The sequence below is a fragment of the Amphiprion ocellaris genome, chromosome 14, assembly GCF_022539595.1.
Source record: "Amphiprion ocellaris isolate individual 3 ecotype Okinawa chromosome 14, ASM2253959v1, whole genome shotgun sequence".
Lineage (NCBI taxonomy): Eukaryota > Metazoa > Chordata > Actinopteri > Pomacentridae > Amphiprion > Amphiprion ocellaris.
In genome coordinates, this window is record NC_072779.1 from 14,938,506 (window position 1) to 14,956,810 (window position 18,305).

The following is an 18,305-nucleotide window of genomic DNA, read 5'->3' on the forward strand; positions in this document are numbered from 1 at the left end:
GTGATGGACTTCCACAGCACAAATGAACTAATAGGACCTGGGTCTGAGCTGAGTTTCTTTTTTTTTGTTCTCAATCTAAAAGCATTATCCCTTAATAGAAAAAAAAAATCTTTAAAGGATCATTTAAATATAATATAGTCAGTGTTGAAAGTACCTGAAATATTCCCCAACTACAAGTGAAACTACTGGTGTTAAAAATACTTGAGTAAAACTGCAAAGTATTCGGTAAATATTAGTTACTTCCTGACTGTTGATGGTTGCATTATCAGTAGCATTCAATCAAAAAGCTAGATGCACTTGGAAAGTAACAAATCACATTTCTCTGATAAATAATAAAAGCTATGACATTTATTGTTTGTTTTCTAAACAAATATAGAGATGAAGTAGGGGTTTAGTCTATTAAAATAAAACTGAAAATGTGATTTTTTAAAACATGTATTCAACAGTGTAAACTTCTCGGAAACTAACAGAACTCTTGGACATCCTAGCATGTCTTGCACAGTTGACTTTCTTCACCTTTTGTTCAGTTTCAGCAGGAGCTGATGAGTCTCTCTGGCTTCGTTTAGATGTGCAACGGTCAGTCTTCAATCACCTTCCCAAAATCGGAGCCAACTGTAGCTGTTCTGTGACCTTTTTTTTCATCCACATGTGATGGTTTCCATTGGCTCATTTGCAATCAGATAACCTGACTGGTAACAAAAATGCAGAAATGTAGGTTTGGATATTGGTCCAAAATGTAGGAATAAAACAGGAATAAAGCTGCAACAACTAATCAATTAATTGATTCTTTGTCGACTATTATATTAATCAGCAACTATTTGGCAATCAGTTTATGCATTAGAATTTTTTTTTAAGAAAAGTTGTATTTAATTTGAATATTTTGTGGTTTCTTTAAAGAAAAAGAAAAGAAAATCTTTTGGTTGTGGACAAATCAACGCCTTTGAGGATGTCATCTTGGGTACATTGATCAACATTTTATTGACCAAAAAATGTATCAAATAATGAAGAAAACAATCAAGAGATTAATAGACAATTAAAATAACTGAGCCCTACTGAGTAGCAAATCGTGATTTTAAAAGCAACACAGCAGATCACACAGTGTAATGCATAACAAAGAGCAAAATTACAAACTTGAAAAATACGATAAAAAATAGAAGTTCCCCTAAAAAACTACTAAATAATTGTAGCATAAGCAGCTGTAATTCATTCCTTCCACCCCTGAATATGTGCACTTAATCCACAATGCAAATAATGAAAACTCACCATGTTTAACAGTTGTTACTGAATGACTGATTCTAGTGTGAGAAAGCTGAATGACCAGCTCTGAATATCTTGGAAGTGCTCAACTTCTGTTCATAAGGTACACAGTGTGAAGACGGCAAACCTGTGTGAAATTTTTTTAAAAAATCCTATTTTACTTCCCAACTTCTGATACCCTCAAAAAGAAAAGAAAAAAAAGGAAATCTTTTTTTTCAATTTCTGCTCTGAAAGAAAGAACTGAATAAATGGATAATACACAAACCACTTTGGCTTTCTAAGTACATTTTCCTTCCACTCTGCTGACCACAGTTAAAGTAGGATAATTTCACTGAACCACAAGCAAAATATCTCCTATAACCAAATTGAAAAGAGTTGAACTTGCTCAAATCGCACTGAGACTAAACTCCACAAAGACATTTTGACTTGGCTAAACCCTATAAGTATGCTTGTTATGACGCCATTAGGTTTACAAACGGCTTGTAATGAGTCCTCATAAATAAAGAGGTACAGAAAGTGAAACATACACACAACCTGATATAACATTTTACAGACACAGAAACATGTGGTCAAGTTAGCCACTTTACATAGATCAGCTCCTAAATATTCAGCAAGTTGTGAGTGTAGTTCAGTACATTTCAGTGCTGCTGCTGCTGCTGCTGCTAACTGTGTGAGAGCAGCTAGTGGGGTTAGTGTGACAGTGCATTAGCAGCCACAGTCCATTCTCTGCATCCCCAGAGAGACCAGAGCAGGCATATTAACATTCTCCTCAGAAGGGCCACAGGATCTGCCTTCAATGCCGTCTGACTCCAAACAAAAGACGGTGTGTTTTTGTACGTGTGTGTGTGTGTGTGTGTGTGTGACACCAACAGGCTGCGAGTGTGTGTGACTGCGCACAGGACGAGGAGGAAAAGGGAACAAGGGAAACGCTCCACAGCAGGAGGAGGAGGAGGAGGAGAGGAGTTTCAGAATATGTGCACTGTTCCTGTATAGGTTTACATCCCTCCATGCATGCAGCAACCACCAAAATTCAAAACTGCAGAATTCAGTAATCAGTTGATTTTCTTTTCACTGTTTTGGGGTAAAATATTCAAAACATTTTCAGCAGCTGAGCCTTGTTTTTACCTCTGTTTGTGAGGCAGTTTTTTTTTCTTCAAAAGGAGCTTTAAAAACACAACAGCTGCCGACTGATTTCATTTCATGGACAAACATTTACTCCAAAAATCAAAAAATCTAAACCTGAAATGTAACATATTACAGTAGCTTACTTTTGCTTCAGTCATTATAATCAACATGCTCGTCAACCTCTCTGTCTCTGTCAAGGCTTATTGCTTCATGAGAAAACGGATTAGTTGCTATGCAAACTGTAACCAGGTGATTCATGAGAAACTCGTCTTACTTACTTACTCATATACTGCTTCTATTTATGCTCTTCTGTTTATTTGATGTTCTTTGATGAGTGTTCTTCAAGCCTGGTACGTGTATTGGTTATACACAAGCCGTAATAAGTGAGAGGGCTTTCTTAAATTTGATTATACAGTAGGTACCAGTGCTGGTGCCGGGCTGCATCAGTGTCATATAGTACCCAGTAGCAACTGTAGACAGCTGACTTCCTATGCATAACTGAAACATCTGGCCTTCATCACCGAGTGCCTGAAATCTTTCTACATTCCATGTGCAAACTGCACCATGTCATGCAATCTATGTCTACTCTGCTGCTGTGAAGATAATTCACCACAGTCTACCAGGAAAGGCAAGGCTCTTCTCCTATTCGTGACTACAATGTGAAAGTAATGCAGCAAGTCAGCAGTTCTGCAGATATCTGAGCTGAAGTATTGCACGAATTGAAGTTTTGACCCAGTGCTGTTGTTATATGGAAGGAGGGATATACATATCTGCATCAATGTAATGACAATCTATGCAGTAGTTGTTTAGATGTTTACCTTAAAACCAAAAGTACCAAACCCACGGTGGCTGGTCACACTAGGGGACAAATTCAAGGATCACTTAAGTCATAAAGACACATTGTCTGGAAGCAATAAATGTCTAATGTTATTGCGCCATTTTACTTTAGTGATATGTCATTGGATAAGCGGATAATTTCATGTCCTGGTGGTGGAAAGTTGATTCATTTTTGAGGGGTGAATTGCTGCATGAGCCTGCTGTACTGTATGTAGTACAACACTCCTGTTATTGTGCTGTCTCTTTGTTAAAGCACAGTATGCTTTATTGTCACATGCACTGCTTTAATAGTTTGTCCTGTTCAGAAAAACGTCATTACTCATTCAAGGACTGACTGCTTCTAAAATCTGGCAACACATTTCAGTCTCACATGAAATATTTATTTTCCGGCCACTTAATTAGATACGCCTGTGAAATCTGATGCAATCCAATACAACAGTTCTGCCATAAATTCTATGTTTACAAAGCTTTTGTTTTGTCGCATTTTGCTGATGCTGTCAAAAAGGTAATCATTCCACTTTCTGTCATGTGACTGCACTGCATTTAAAGGTATTCCTACATTTTTGTCCATCACATTAACACACATGATGGGGAAGCAATATTAAGAACACCATCTACTATGACAAGACAAAAGTGCCTTTTTGACAACATCTACAACAACTGAACATGCAGAAGCTTTGTAAAAGTACAATTTATAGCAGGGATGTTGTATTCGACTAGAGTAGATTTCACAGATGTCTCTAACAGTATGGTCTGTGAGTGTTTATTCCAGCCACATAGTTGAATCTGATATCAGGACTGAAATTCTTACCATTTTTTCTGCTTTGCCTTGAACCATCATACATGCTCACTAAATATTGTTGTTAGTTGCATACTTCTGTACATCTGTCACACGGTTGGGAGAGAAGGTTGTCTACGCTGATCTGAAAAGGTGAACATCAGATAAAAAGCTGACAACATTTTAACCCTGACGCAAAGCAGCCTTTGACCTTGAAAACACAATCACTGCAAACCTACAGTACATGTATATCCAGAGACACAAGTGAAAAAGTAAAAGTGGCAACCTCCGATGCATGGATGTATTCTCGAGGGACAGCTTGTTTCCTTCATGGTGTTTAAGATTTCATTAGTATGTTGTGTTCTTGGCAGAGTGTCTGAGAGGATCGAAGCCCTTCTGAACTCACTGCTGTATCACTCTGGCCTCCACCTACTCACATCCACTTGTTTTTCACGGTTCAATACAGCAATAACATTTCCATAAAGCTGAAATATACTTTCTGAGTTCGTATTCTTCCCTTCTACACCATATGTTCCCACTGCATGAAAACCTAAATCATCACAATATCTTAATCTGCGCGTCTGTTGTGCCACAAAAGCACTTAAAAGGGACAATTACAGACATTTTTAAATAATTCATGACACTGGAACATTATCTATCTATGCAACCTAATTGTGTTCAGACATCTTCTATGAAAACAGTGTGTTTGGAGTCAATGTGAGCATGTGCAAAGCAGTCATTTTATGATGGAAGTCTGCTCTGTGCACATATGGTCAAATAGCGCAGTTTCTGCCAAACAGAATTAGGAGGACTTTCTTACCACTGCTCAGTTTCTCTACCCTGCCCTCCCTCTTTCTCTCTCTCACCCTCTCTTTAAGGCACACACATTCACAAAGATAGCTCATATATGGGCTCATATATATATGGGCTCAACGGACTGAACGCCTGCACAATCAGGGACAGCTTGTGCTTCATATTCTTCTGTGAGAGGTGGAAAGATTTTTCAAATCCTGCAAAGAAGAGATATCACTTGTTTGTAACATAATTTAAAAGAGTAAAAAAGCTGAGTTTAGTAGGTTTTACTCCTTTAAATGGTTTGGTATGGAGTGTTATGTTATGGTAAGCTATTCAGGTTAAGTAAAACTACGTTATTCTGGTGACATATGTGGAAATGTTTTGCTAATTCAATCTGGTTGTGACTTTGTGTGCATTTGAATTGTACACACTGTATCTGACTGTATTAACGATGTCCTTCTTGAACAAATAAATGTGTTGTGAGACGCTGAAAGAGTCTGCAGCGTCCACTCTGTGACAACCAATAACGCCTCTCTAAAAGTTCCAGGTGTGTCTGTCTCAGCGCAGTGATAAAATATGTGCATTAGCAGGGGTGCAGCAGAGTGTTGTGATAAAGCTACGCAAAGGCAGGACTGGCATGGAACAAATCAACAGGGGCAGGAGTGAGACGCTAGCAAACAGTTGAGAATGGGTTAGACAATTTGGTTTGAGTGCAGCAGAGGCGGGCAGACTGGCAGCACAGGCAGTAACAAGATGGCGGCGGTCTGCAGCAGAGAGTGTAGAAAGCTCTGTCCAGGGAGAGAAGAGATAGAAAGCCATACGTGTAACCTGCTCAGGGCACCTAAGTGCCAAGTATCACAGTGATTTGGAGCCAGTCCCTTCCACCGGGTGGGGCGGGCAGAGCGGCGCCAGCGCCCACAGGAGCACCGATAGGTGAAGGGGGTGCGAGAACAATGGAATGGCAGCCTCCCAGGCAGAGCTGCCGTACTGCAGTGATAAGGGAACAGGAAGGAGGGGGGGCAGCACAGGAGGTAGACACACCTGCTGCTGCCGCTGGAGCAACAGCAGCTACTGTAACAAGCAGCAGGCAGAGACAGAGTGAGCTGGATTCAAACGTGAGTCCAGCCTCTCATCCAGCGACCAGAGGGCATCTCAGGACTCTGTGAGAGCGTGAACAAGGTCACAGCACAGAGGACGAGCTGGAAATGACAGGCGAAGGAAAGCTGACAGAACCACTCACTGACATGTCCTATACACTCACATAACACACGTGTTTATTCATGCATTTAGACGTAAAAAAATAAAACAGAAGCTGCATCTAAAATGTTCCTCCCAGTGGACACAACAGATGTTTTTGGGGGATTTACGGTATATCCTCTTCACTTAGTGTGTTCAGAAGTATTTTTATTTCAGGATGTGTTATCTGATCAAAAACAACAATATAACCTTTTATTAAGTCTGTTTTTAACTGAATGACAATTATACATACAAGCCTGGTTAAACCATGCAGCATGCTGTCCTCACATTACCTCTTTACTTGGTGAGTGACTGACAGCAATCAAGCTGTGTACATACGCTGCTTGGTTGTGAGTTAAATTTATCTACACAACATAAACTGCTGCCAAAAAATAATAAGAATTACATAATACAGTCTATTTTTTCCTTCATCCCTAAAAATGGAAGCATAAGATCTTCTAACTTTCTGCCAATCAAAAACCTCATAGTAATATATGCTTTGTTTCCTTGTCAATCATTTTCCCTCTTTGTAGATCCAGCTTTGTTCATTATACCTGCCTGGGCAGTATAATAACATTAAAAACAACTTCCACATCAAGTAAGCTGTCGCTGAAGGACCTGTAGTCCTGTCAGTGGTCAGCCATTTTACAAGTTGGAGGGAAAAAACCGTAGCAGAGGCCTGGGGACAAGTCTGTGATGGGAGGTCTTAATGATGTGTCATGTGCATGTGATATGCACACACAGTGAGGGGAGTATAAATGTGAATAGCTGCATTGAATACAAGGAATTTAGCTGCTTCCATTTTGGTCCAAGTCATTACTTTTCAGCCTGACATTTCAAATCAATAATTAATCATATCTGTGATCAGCTTACAAATATCCAGTATGCTTCTTATTGCTTTCCTCCTCCTGATTAGCTGTCTGGATGTTCTCCTTCTCCGCATGTTTGTGCTGAACAAGGTCAGCACTGACACCATGACCTACTGCTGCAGACCTGCTGCTCCACGTTAGAAACCCCACTGAACTGAGATGCCATTTACATTTTAATCCAAACATCTGAATGCACACTACATTTTGCAGTCTGAATATAGATGTATATTAGATGAGAAACGTTCAGTTGATGTACTTCTACCGGTTTTGTTATTGTTGCAAATCTCAAAGTGATTTTTAAGGTGTAACTACAAGAACAGACATAAACTTCTACAGGTAAAATTTCTCAATACGCATATGTTCATACAGAGCTGTCAGCAGCAGTGAAGTATTTGCGACAAAGTGATGAAAGATCTAAGTGGATTTAGTTTGGTTACACAGATTAGACATCTTGCAGGAATCAGCAGTCAGATATGCACTTATTTGTCTATAAATAGGCTCTGTTATCATATACTTGCTTAGTGTTAAAGAAATTTGGGTAACTTGCATTACATGCTTCATTCTCACACGGTAAACTAAAGCCAAGCTGGGCAGACAAACTCTCAAAAAGAAATGAAGTGTGTGACAACGGGAATGAGTCGAACATTTACAGAAATCATTGCTCATTTAGAGTGTTTGACCACATAGTAAAAATGCTAATTTAATGAATCTCAAAGTTCCTTGAGAATTCCGGATTGCACCAAAAATGGCAGCTGTTTGAGTTTGATATGGCTAAAAATGCCTTCAAATCAAAGCTAAAAAAAGAATCTGAGCACAAAGCTACCTATCCCTCAACCACATAATCACATCCAATCCAAACTAATGAAAGAATGAGGACAAAACATCAAACAGTATCCCTGTTCAAATGCTGCTGAAGCTGCCTGAAAGACTAAGAACAAATTCAGAGCGGCTGAAGAAGAAGGACGCATGCAAAGGGTTACATACAGTAAATGTGGATGAAGGGAGGGAAGAGCTGGAAATGAAGCTGCTACTGTGATCACAGATCACCAGCCAATTATACAAACAGATGATTGCCTCCATGCACATTTCAACACATTGAATGGTAGTTTTGGGAGAACTGTGTGCACGGCAGTCTAAATCCTCAGCAGCTGAAGACCTGAAGTGGCCCCACATACAGTACCGCATCACAAACCTGGACCGCATGCTGTCACGCCGATCCTTCCCTCCAAAAACACCCATTAAAACACACTATAACAGCTTTTTAATCCATAGTTGATGAGGGTGGCACCCTGCTGCACACATGCACAAGCATCTTACAATTCCCACTCAGTCGTACATTGAGTTTCCCTATTCGTTCTCTTTATTCACACGTAGCAAACAAGAAACACGGATTATATAGTATAGAAAAACATGATGATATATACAAAGAGAAAGATGAGAATATTCATGAGGTCAAACACAAGTGTACTGAGCTGTCAGTATCACGCTCTCAACAGTACTTTGTGCTGCTCTCAAGATAAGGCATGAAGAGCCTGTGGACAGAGTAGTTGAAATAGGAGGCGTCGTGATGTTTTGTGTCTTTTTTCTATCTTTTATAAGGGAAATGCAGTCTAGTAAAGCACTGACTGTCATTCTATTCATAAAGTAATTTGTACTTCGCAGCCTAAGTGTGTTAAAGCATTTCTTCTGCTACGTATAGATTAATGTATATTTTGCTGTCAGCATCTATCCGTAAATGTAGGACTACAGTCTATGCAGTACAGTGTATTTGCCGCTCTTACAGTCTGAGTGAGGTCTTTGTGTGGTTTGTCTATGTTAGCATGTGTAACATTAGTCACTGTGGGTGTAACCTTAGTCACAAATTCCTCATTCATTCATTGTACCTGCCCAAAAATACAGGAATACGGTAAACGTGACAGCGTTTCGCCATGTCACCCCACCTTGTCTGGACATCCCTCCATCCCAGTCACATGTCCTTCATGCCCACATTCCTCTATCCATCTCCCCTTCTCCCCCACCCAACGCCCCACACACTGTGCCTGCCTCTGGGTCTAAACCCCTTCGTATCCTGAAAAGAACTCAACGTTCTTCCCTTTCGTTCCCCTCTATCTCTATTTTTGTTTTGGGGGTGGATCAAATGAACATCCTTTATCACGTGCCTAGCTTAAAAAAAATGAAGCTGCCCCTTTTTCGCTGCGTTTTGTGTCTTTCCACCGTGTTAAGTCTTTTCATGTTTTTTTGTTTTAGGCTACAAAGATGTGTGAGTGCCCCTCGCAGCTCCCAAGAACCCAACCCGTGCACATCACAGCAAAACGTCACAAGTTAGGGTCTCAGGGAATGAGAGAGGTACAAATTGCGTTTTGTCTGGCCTTTCCTATGCAACACGCAGTAGATCATCTGCTGCACGAGCACTGTGGCTGAGACTGGAGCAGACAATGGCAGCTTCCTCTATTCCTGGCTTTGTGCTGTGCTCTACCCTAACTCTCAGTTTTGTCACAAGATCCATTCTGGTCTCGGTAAGATAGTCCCTCGCAGGTCTCGGTATATTAGCATTAGTTCGTCCATTAACACTTTCGTACAGTATAAGACGATACGTCTCTTGGTATTCTGCGCGTGACTCTAATAACAATCACATCGTAAATCACAAGCATATCACATCACTCATGAGGACTCCAATGCACTACTGACCATGTATAATCTTATTGTAAATGAATACACATATGCTGTACACACTGTACTGTAGTCATCACTGAATGGCCATACACACCCAGGCAGACAGCACTTTACTATCACATGATGTTCATAAGAATGACTCTGTCTCAGCATATTTTGGCCTCCCTGTCACTGCTGCAGCCTGGCTCGGCCAGACCTGGTACGATAATCAGTGGCAAAACATCTTTAATTTTTCACTTAAAATTCCAAAATCCCACACCGTGCACACACACGCAGCAGGAGAAGCCAGACGACAAGGACAGCAGCAGAGACTGCCAGGGTCTCACGCCGATAAAAATCCATCCCTAACACTAAAAATACCAAAGCTCCTTACCACTTACTGCCTCTGTCTCAATTAGATTTCCTGACATACCAGGCTTGTCAGTCCTTTCAGATCGCACTTGTCAATCATGCGGCTTTGACTTTATGGAGGGAAAGCTCATTCGTCAGGTGGACAGAATAAAATCTGACTGCCCGCGAGACGAAGAGGAGGAGAAATAGGAGGCTGGGAGGAGTGGTGAGATGAGATGCGAGGAAGGAGAAAAGGAAAAGAAGAAAACTCACCCAGCTGACCGAGGCGGCGAAGGCTGCCGCAGTCCTCTCTGTGTGTCTGTGCCGGTCAGCCTAACACAGGAAGAGAGGCTGTGGCCAGACAAAACGGAAAGAGAGAGATCTGCGGGAAAAATAGAACGCTGGAGAGAAAAGCAGAGGAAGATTTTAGTGCTGCAAGCTAGGGCTTTGTTGAATGGATCGGTGGGACGAGCACATGAGGCTGCTCTAGCAGATTGCTGCTGTCTAGCCGTCTGTTGCTCAGACATGCAAGACTGTACCATGTGCAGCCAGAGAGAGAGAGAGAGAGAGAGAGAGAGAGAGAGAGAGAGAGGCAGAAACAGAGCGGGAGATGAAAGGGAGGGCAGGTGTGAGGTTAAAGGGTTAAAGTAGGTGAACAAGAAACATAGCAGAGATGGGCTTAAAAAGGAAAGTATTAAGAATGACAGTAAATTTAAAGGCTACGGTGTAAAGAAACCACTTTTAAAAGACAACTACCATCAACAGAAAAGGCAGAAAATTAAAGAAAAATCTGTTTTGAAATGGCTTTACAAAATAGGAATGCAGGAGGATGCAGTGCAGTGGGGTCTAGCAGAAAAATGGCACGCACAAGGGAAAAAAGAGCAGATCAATGGGCCTGTACCGCTACTGCACATGCATGATGACTAGTGCAAGGAGCAAGAGCAAAAACACAGAGGCCGACCAAAAACAGAAAATAAACAAGGAAAGAGCAGGAAAAAAAGCAATGTTAAAATACAATTAAAACAGGTGACTGTTTCTTTGACCAATAAGAAATTCAATGCAAATGTACCAAAAAAATACACACATCCATGCCACATACATCCAATCGTGTACAATCGTAGCACTACCTAAAGTTGTCCGTAAGAATCACAGCTTTACATCAGACCTTAAAAGCAAAATAAACTAACGGAAGTTCTTGTTATCATCTGATTTTTGCAGATAAGGTTAAAAGCTATGAAACAGGCTCAGACACTGAGCGCCAAAACAGCCACAAGAGTGAATAATAGGAAAAAATGTGTAACGCCTGTTGCTGTAGTCCCTCTGCCTGCTGCTACTCACCCCTCTTTCTCCATGTGACACTACCACCCATCTCTTCTTCCTCAGTCTATCTATCTATCTGTCTGTCTGTCTGTCTCCCGGTTCCATCTGTCTCACATTTTCTTTCTGCTCTTGCTCGGCACTTTAGTCTTGCTATATCACACCTCTCAGTCTGTGTCTCTGTATTTTCTTCCCCTCCTCTGCCTTGCATGCTTCATGGATTGCAGGCTCAAGTCCCCAGGGCAGACAAACTGTAGAGCCTCTGCTTGCCCCTCTGCCTGTTACATACAGGATCAAAACAGCAGCAGCAGAGTGGGGAATGAGAAATAAATATCATCCATTCATTTCCTCCCACAGCTGAAATCACTTAGACTCTAAAGGCCTGCAATATGCAGAGAAGGAGAGGTAAGGAAAGGTAGAGGCAAGAGGGAGAAAGTGCTAAAGAGAACGAGCATACAGTAGCAGAGGAGAGAAAGAACGAAGGCAAAGACAGGCAAATAGGCAGTCACGTTTTTTTGTCTTACAATGTTAGTTTTCACGCTCCTTTTCATTTAAGAAAAAAAAATCCTTCTCCAGTCGGCAAGTCCAGTATTCTGTTCCTGTCTCTCTCGCCCTCTGTGTCTGAGAGAGTGACTGGGTATTACAGCGTGCGTTTCATGGAGAAAAGGAGGGTGGGAACAAGGGAAAAGGAGGGAGTAAGGAAGAGAAAATGCAGCAGTTCAGAGAGCGGTAAAGGAAATGTAACTGGAATCCTGGTGGTGCGCTAGCCTTAAAGTTTATCAGTATTAGTTACTGTAAAGCGCTGGAAAAGGCTTGTGAAAAAGGACAAGAGACAAGATGGTTCGAAAGCGAGACAAATGGGGAGAAGAGGGAATTACGGGAACAGGGTTCCTCTGACGGACAGCACACAATAGGCTGAGATCAATGACAGCAGAAAAATGGCCTGTGTGGTCCTACATTATCAGCCTCTTTCCTCCTGCTAGAAATATAGATTTATAACTAGCAAGTTAAGTTTATTCTCTTTGATTTTAACAGTTCTCATCTACATTGTTCTTTATGTCTCATTTTACTATAATTAGAGACTCCCTTTTTTTTACTCTACCTCGGCACTATTTTTTTAAAGCAAATGCATCTGTCTGGACCACAGAGATCACACTTTGTGATATCTAAACACAACATGTGCTCTTCAGTGCAGTGACGGGTCTCTTCATATAATCTCAATTTTACAAAGTGCCTTTCTTTACTCCACTTTCTCGCCACACACAGAACTAACATTAGAACAGCTAAACGGGACTATTTATAGAAATTTTCAATGAAGGCAAAAACCTACACATAGCTTCCACAAGGAGGGTGGGCTGTGTGTGCTGGGGGGGTCACTAGGGAGAGCTCCTGCATGCCTCCTGCTGCACACTGTAACACACTACCCCCATGGCCACAACAAAGCACCTCGCACAGAAAGGGATGCAAATACAAAACCATTTTGCTTGCACTACGACAAGAACATATGAAGCAGGGTAATTACGCACTGAGAAAATAAACACAGTAGATTCATGTTGTATCTACTGTAACCGAACGCTCGCGCTCTCGCAAAAGCCGCCCCGTACCCAGGGCCCCTTCATCAATTCTGGCCCAAAGAGCTCCTTACCCCACCTCTATCGAACCCGGTGGCCTTGGGACAGAGAGCAAAGAGTTTAAGTGGAAACAGTCTTTCATTACCATGACACTCCCTTCTCTACACATCTGCACACAGCAGCATACCGCACTACTGGGATACCATCTCACTCTAGCCGTCCTGCATCCAGTGCCTTGTTGTATTTATTGGACTTGTTAAGAGTAAAAACTGTGCAAGACAAATACTTACATGAAAACACAAAAAAGATAAATAACAAATAATTTTCATACCTATGTTACTAGCTAGTATAATAATTTTACAGAAAGCCTGTACAAACAATACAATCTATTTTTTTTAAAGCCACACTTTCTAAATGCTGATTTCATTTTATCATTGTATATTTGGCAAAACTATCTCCTAATAGGTGGCCATAACTGAAATTCCAACACCTTAAAGTGGGAGTTTAAAAAATATGGAGTCCAGCAGAGATCAGAACAATGCAGTTAAAGTGCTTCTGTAAGGAACAGCTAACACTCAAACGGCTTGAGACAAAACACAGGAATTTTATTTGAATACACCCCAAATTAAGAAATAGATCAGTCAATTTTACATTGCTGTTAGGAGCCTAGTTGATTTCAGGGTTCTGTAGTTTTCTTGGTTTGCAGCAGTGAAAGTTGTTACTGGCTGTTTTGATCACAGCAGTGTCTTTACCACATAGCTGCACAGAGGAAATTTATCGTTTTGGTTAAGTGAAACTGAACTTTGTACATAATTGGCAACCAAGACCGTGTTCTTCCCCCTGCGGCTGTATGGTGTTTCCCTTCAGTGGCATCTCTTTCATTAGTGTGTCCCACAGACCTCACTGCAGCAGCATGTTGGTGCTTTTCACCCTCATTGTCCTCTGCTTTGTGATTGTTTGAATTATGTATTCCTGCCACAAATAATGTCAAATGAAAGGCAATGTTTGTCGTGATAATCCAGGCGACACAAATTTTTACCTTATCGGAACCCTATATAAAATGTTGTATGAAATGAAAGAAATAGCAATATCTCAAAAATCAATATTTTAGGGACAGATACATAAAACACCTGATATACAAGCATTCAATTTACAACCAAGCGACAAACCCGGTGCTAAGACAAACGTAGACAAAAATTGGTGTTTAGTCAAATAACCCACTGGTGTACAGAGTATGTGGTGTTTCCTCAGGGAAAGCTAGGAGGCTGTACAGTTATCTCCTGTGGTGTCACTCTGAACTATACAACCTACTACCTCAGCCTGTGGAACACTGGAGGAAAATGCAGGATTGCTGCTTTGTAGGGCGGGAGAGCAGATTGAATCTGCCTCTGTAAATGTGATTTGATAGCATATTAAGATAATGAATACATCATGACAAAGGCTGATATTACAATATCTATGAAATTCAAAAAGACCTTGAAAAGCAGCCTACAACATAAATAAGCAGAATATCTGTTTGTTGATTCATCAAATTATAAACCTGACTAATCAAATTTATGCAAACATTGAGAAAAATCCAGTTTTGCTATGAAGTGATCCCATAGATGAATTACAACACTGACCCAATGGCCACAGATATTATGTCACATCACACCGTCATATGGCCCAACCCTCCTTCTTCGGGTGGGGTCACTGCATGACGGCGCACGTGGGATTAGTTTGGTTGAGAATATCCTGTATCCCAGGATTCAGGGTCAGACGGGGTCAGCGGTGTTTAATCGTGGGAACACAGACAATGAGAGTGTTTATGACTATCCAGTCAAAACCTGCTTGAAAAATAATTCCACTGATTTTTCTTGCAGGCATCGGGCAGGTGCTGTATTTGCCAGGAAGACACATACCTATAGATACGAGCTTGTGCAGCCACTCACCACAAGTTCGGATCTACGGGTTTGTGGCAGCTGGCGTTACCCCTTTAAGAGCAGATAAGGAAGACAAAACCCACAAAACCTTCAAACAAATGAGTCATTCTACTAACTGAACCTTTTAGCTCCACTCATTCAACATACCCCTCCTCTCATTGGGCGTTCAAGCAAATGTGACACAATGGACAACACTGTAATGTTGATAGCTTTCTAGATGACACAGCTTTCATTATATCCACACGACTAAAACAAGACTTAAGAGTGCAGTTCATTTAACTTTTACTTTTAGAATATATAAGGAATAAATCCCTGCTTTGCAGTAAAACACAATACAGATCCTTTCATGTATTTTATATATTTTGTACAAATTTAGTCTTTTTCAATGTAGCTATAGGACATGTGTCTTATTTATGTATCCAATAGAGGCGAGCCTTGAAAATTCAGCCATGGTACACTGATCAGGCCAGAGCACATGACTGTGAGATGGACGTGGTGTTTGTGTAACCTACTGATCACATTCTTTTGAGGTCAACATTTATTTTTGAAATGTCAGCCAGAATAATATACGACAAATGTTTAAAAAAAAAAAAAAAAAAAAACTCGCATAAAGCCTGTTACTAACGAACAATCTGAATGCTGAAAATAAATTTGTGCAGTATAAAATAGCAGTTCAGGCAGCATGACTTTCTATGAAATACTACTATATGAATAAAATGTCCCAGGATCTTTTATAATATTAGGAAAAGGAACAAATGCAATCGCAAATGGAGATGCAAAAGTTTATTCTACAACAACTCTATCAGTTCAGGGTAAAAATTCTAAACTAAGATTAAATGACACTATGAAATCACATTAAATCACATCAGTGCAGAATACAACACACAGTGCCAATTTAATCTTAAAGACAAAACGATCTTCATAAATACCTTCTGTGCGATAATCTGATAAATGTATAATTTTCATACTGTGTTTATCGGGACTTTACGTTCGGTTGCAAACTCAACAAAATAACTGTGAGAAAACAAATAGCGAACATCATCAAAAAAAAGCATGCAGTGTGAAAAAAGACATCATGCACGCTTCATAGGCTGTGAATTAGAAACAAGTCTGAGCCACTCTAACAGAAAGAAAACTGTTAGTATTATAAATCGCCAACATACCAGCAGGGCACAGGCTGTACCTGATGGTCAAACGTCCTCTGGAATCAGAAGCAGTCAGGCTTGAGGAGTAGTGTAGGCCAATGCTTCAGCATAAAACAGGTTACCTATAAAACAGACATTCAAGTCTTCACAAACTGACTCCTAGCAGATCAGCAAGTCTAACATTCACAGATAAGACACCCGTAGACACACATTCCCAAAACCACACACTTACAAACACGTGGTGATCCAAGCACACCCTTGAAACAAATAAACGACTAAAAACTACCAGCAGCACAGCAACAATTCAATAATAGTAACAGTTGAAAGATAATGCTAAATAGTAACCAAAAGTAAAAAGATAACATTCCCTCGTTGTCTCCCTGTTACGCCCTCATTACCCGTTGTCCCCATTTTCCGGGGTACAAAAACCTCAAATCGGCTTTAAAAAAAGGTACGGCAAGAGAGAAATGGCAAAAGGTTGAATGCGGTAAGATGTGGATGAGGAGGAGTCGCAGCGCAGGGCTGGCTACTGAGAAAGTGGAATTTGTGACAGAGCAAAGGAAAGGGTGGTGTTTTCTTTTTTTTGGTGCTTCATTCTGCTTGGCTTTTTTGGATCCCAGCAGGATCCTTGGCTGCAGCTCTGTCTCTTCTTAGAGCTGCCAAAATTTGGACATATCCCTTTGTCTTAAACTCTGTTACATAAAATCAAATTGAGAGATAAGAAAAGATATAGCCTAAAAGAGACAGGAGGCAAAGGACCGGCCAACTAAACTACAGCGCAAGTTATTAAAGAAAACGAAACAGCATGAGTTAAAGTGCACAGCAAAGAGGAGAGAAGCTTAGCAGCTGAATGCAAGGGAAACAAAAATTCTTTAAAAAAAAAAAAGAAGAAAAAAGCGGAAGAAGGTTTTTTTCGCGTCAGATTTTTTTCTCTGCAAACATATTATCTCCAAGATGCAAAGTGTGTCTTCTCTGCTGCTTCAACACAGCAGGCGAAGCCTTTCCAAAGCTATGCCACGTAGTGAGAGAGGGAGAGAGAAAGTAGCCACTTTTCCTCTCTCCAAAATGGCTGAGGGCCGGGAGAAAGCAGCTATGAGCAGAGAGGAAGAGAGGTGCTCCCCGTCCTGCTCAGGGGAGGGCTGGGCGATTCAGCGAGCATCTCTCCCTCGTTTCCCTCGCCTCACTCATGCCCTTTGTCCCATTAGCCGTCTTTCAGACCGGACGAATGGCGTACAGCTGTGTTGTCAGTCCACCAGAAACTCTACTTGGCCCACCATGCAGGCGAAGGCTACAACTGTAAACGAGTAAGGCTCATATGGCTTATTGTGCGTCTCCCACATGCTCACATCCTGATGCTCTGCACTGCTGTTTGTGTTAATGTGCTTTCCTCCTGGCGCTCCACGTTTCGTGTTCTTATTCAACGTCTCCTGAATGCCTTACAGGCGCTTGTTTGATCACTGTATATTTTGCATTCATAAGCAGAAAAAAAATAATAATTTCAAAATCAGTGGCATGATATGTAAATTATATGATGGTATACAATATTTTATCTTTGTGCGGCTATGAGGCTTATTTTTAGCATGGTACGCCAACATCAAATTGTCTGTCATATTTTTGTTTTGGCTTTTCAGTAAATAATGTCCTCACTTTTTGTCTTTTTGGATTTACATATAGTCCTCAATAACAAAAGTCCCTATAAAACATTTATGAAGAAAACTGGTGTACTTGGTCTCCCATTGTTAGTGTCTTTCTTTCTGTTCTCACCTTGAGCACTACTTTTGACGTCACACTAATACTGTGCGTAGTTCAGTAGCTGGGCTGCTGCAGTCAATTGTACTATAGTTTCATTAGTGTATTTCTAGTGGATTATCTCAAGGTTCTGTCCATAGGCTGATTATGACTCTTTGCTGTCATGATGTTTAAAAAGACAAACAGACTCCAGCTAAGGTGAAATAATGCCTGCAACTGAAATTAGCCCTTGTAATATAAAGAAAATATTATTGATTATCAACACTGCCTGTGATACTGTGTCGGGAAACAAGCAGCGTTTCAGCTCTAATACTGAATGCACTCGTGATAATGGTAAAATTCTACAGGCAACATTCAAACGGGCAAGAGATATTATTTTCAAAACTCCCTGTTTGATAAGGAAACTGAAGTAGCTGTGGAAAATATTTTACAAAAATCCATCCAGATTTTTTTTTATTTAAAAAAAACAACAAAAAAACAAAAAAAAAAACCTCAACCCAAATCCACTATTATGCACTTGATTCTGCTGTTCTCCATTACCAGCAATAAGCTTTTTCTTTCATACAGTGCAGCACTTATTCCTGATAGAATATACAGATGTGTATTTCCACTGTTTTCACACAAAACACGACTCATTTACAAAAATATTTCCACCCTGCAACTGAGAAATTAAACCTACCAGTGAGGTAACTTGCACCAAC

At 40.6% G+C, this 18,305-nt stretch overlaps 1 long non-coding RNA gene across 1 annotated transcript in view; it reads right to left on the reverse strand.

Moving 5' to 3' along the window:
- LOC118470984 (uncharacterized) overlaps nt 1–18,305 on the reverse strand; it is an 81,496-nt gene that overhangs the window by 27,676 nt on the left and 35,515 nt on the right. Inside the window, exon 3 of the long non-coding RNA XR_004848190.2 lies at nt 15,874–15,977. This is a non-coding gene — a long non-coding RNA (uncharacterized LOC118470984). The remainder of the gene's footprint in view (nt 1–15,873; nt 15,978–18,305) is intronic.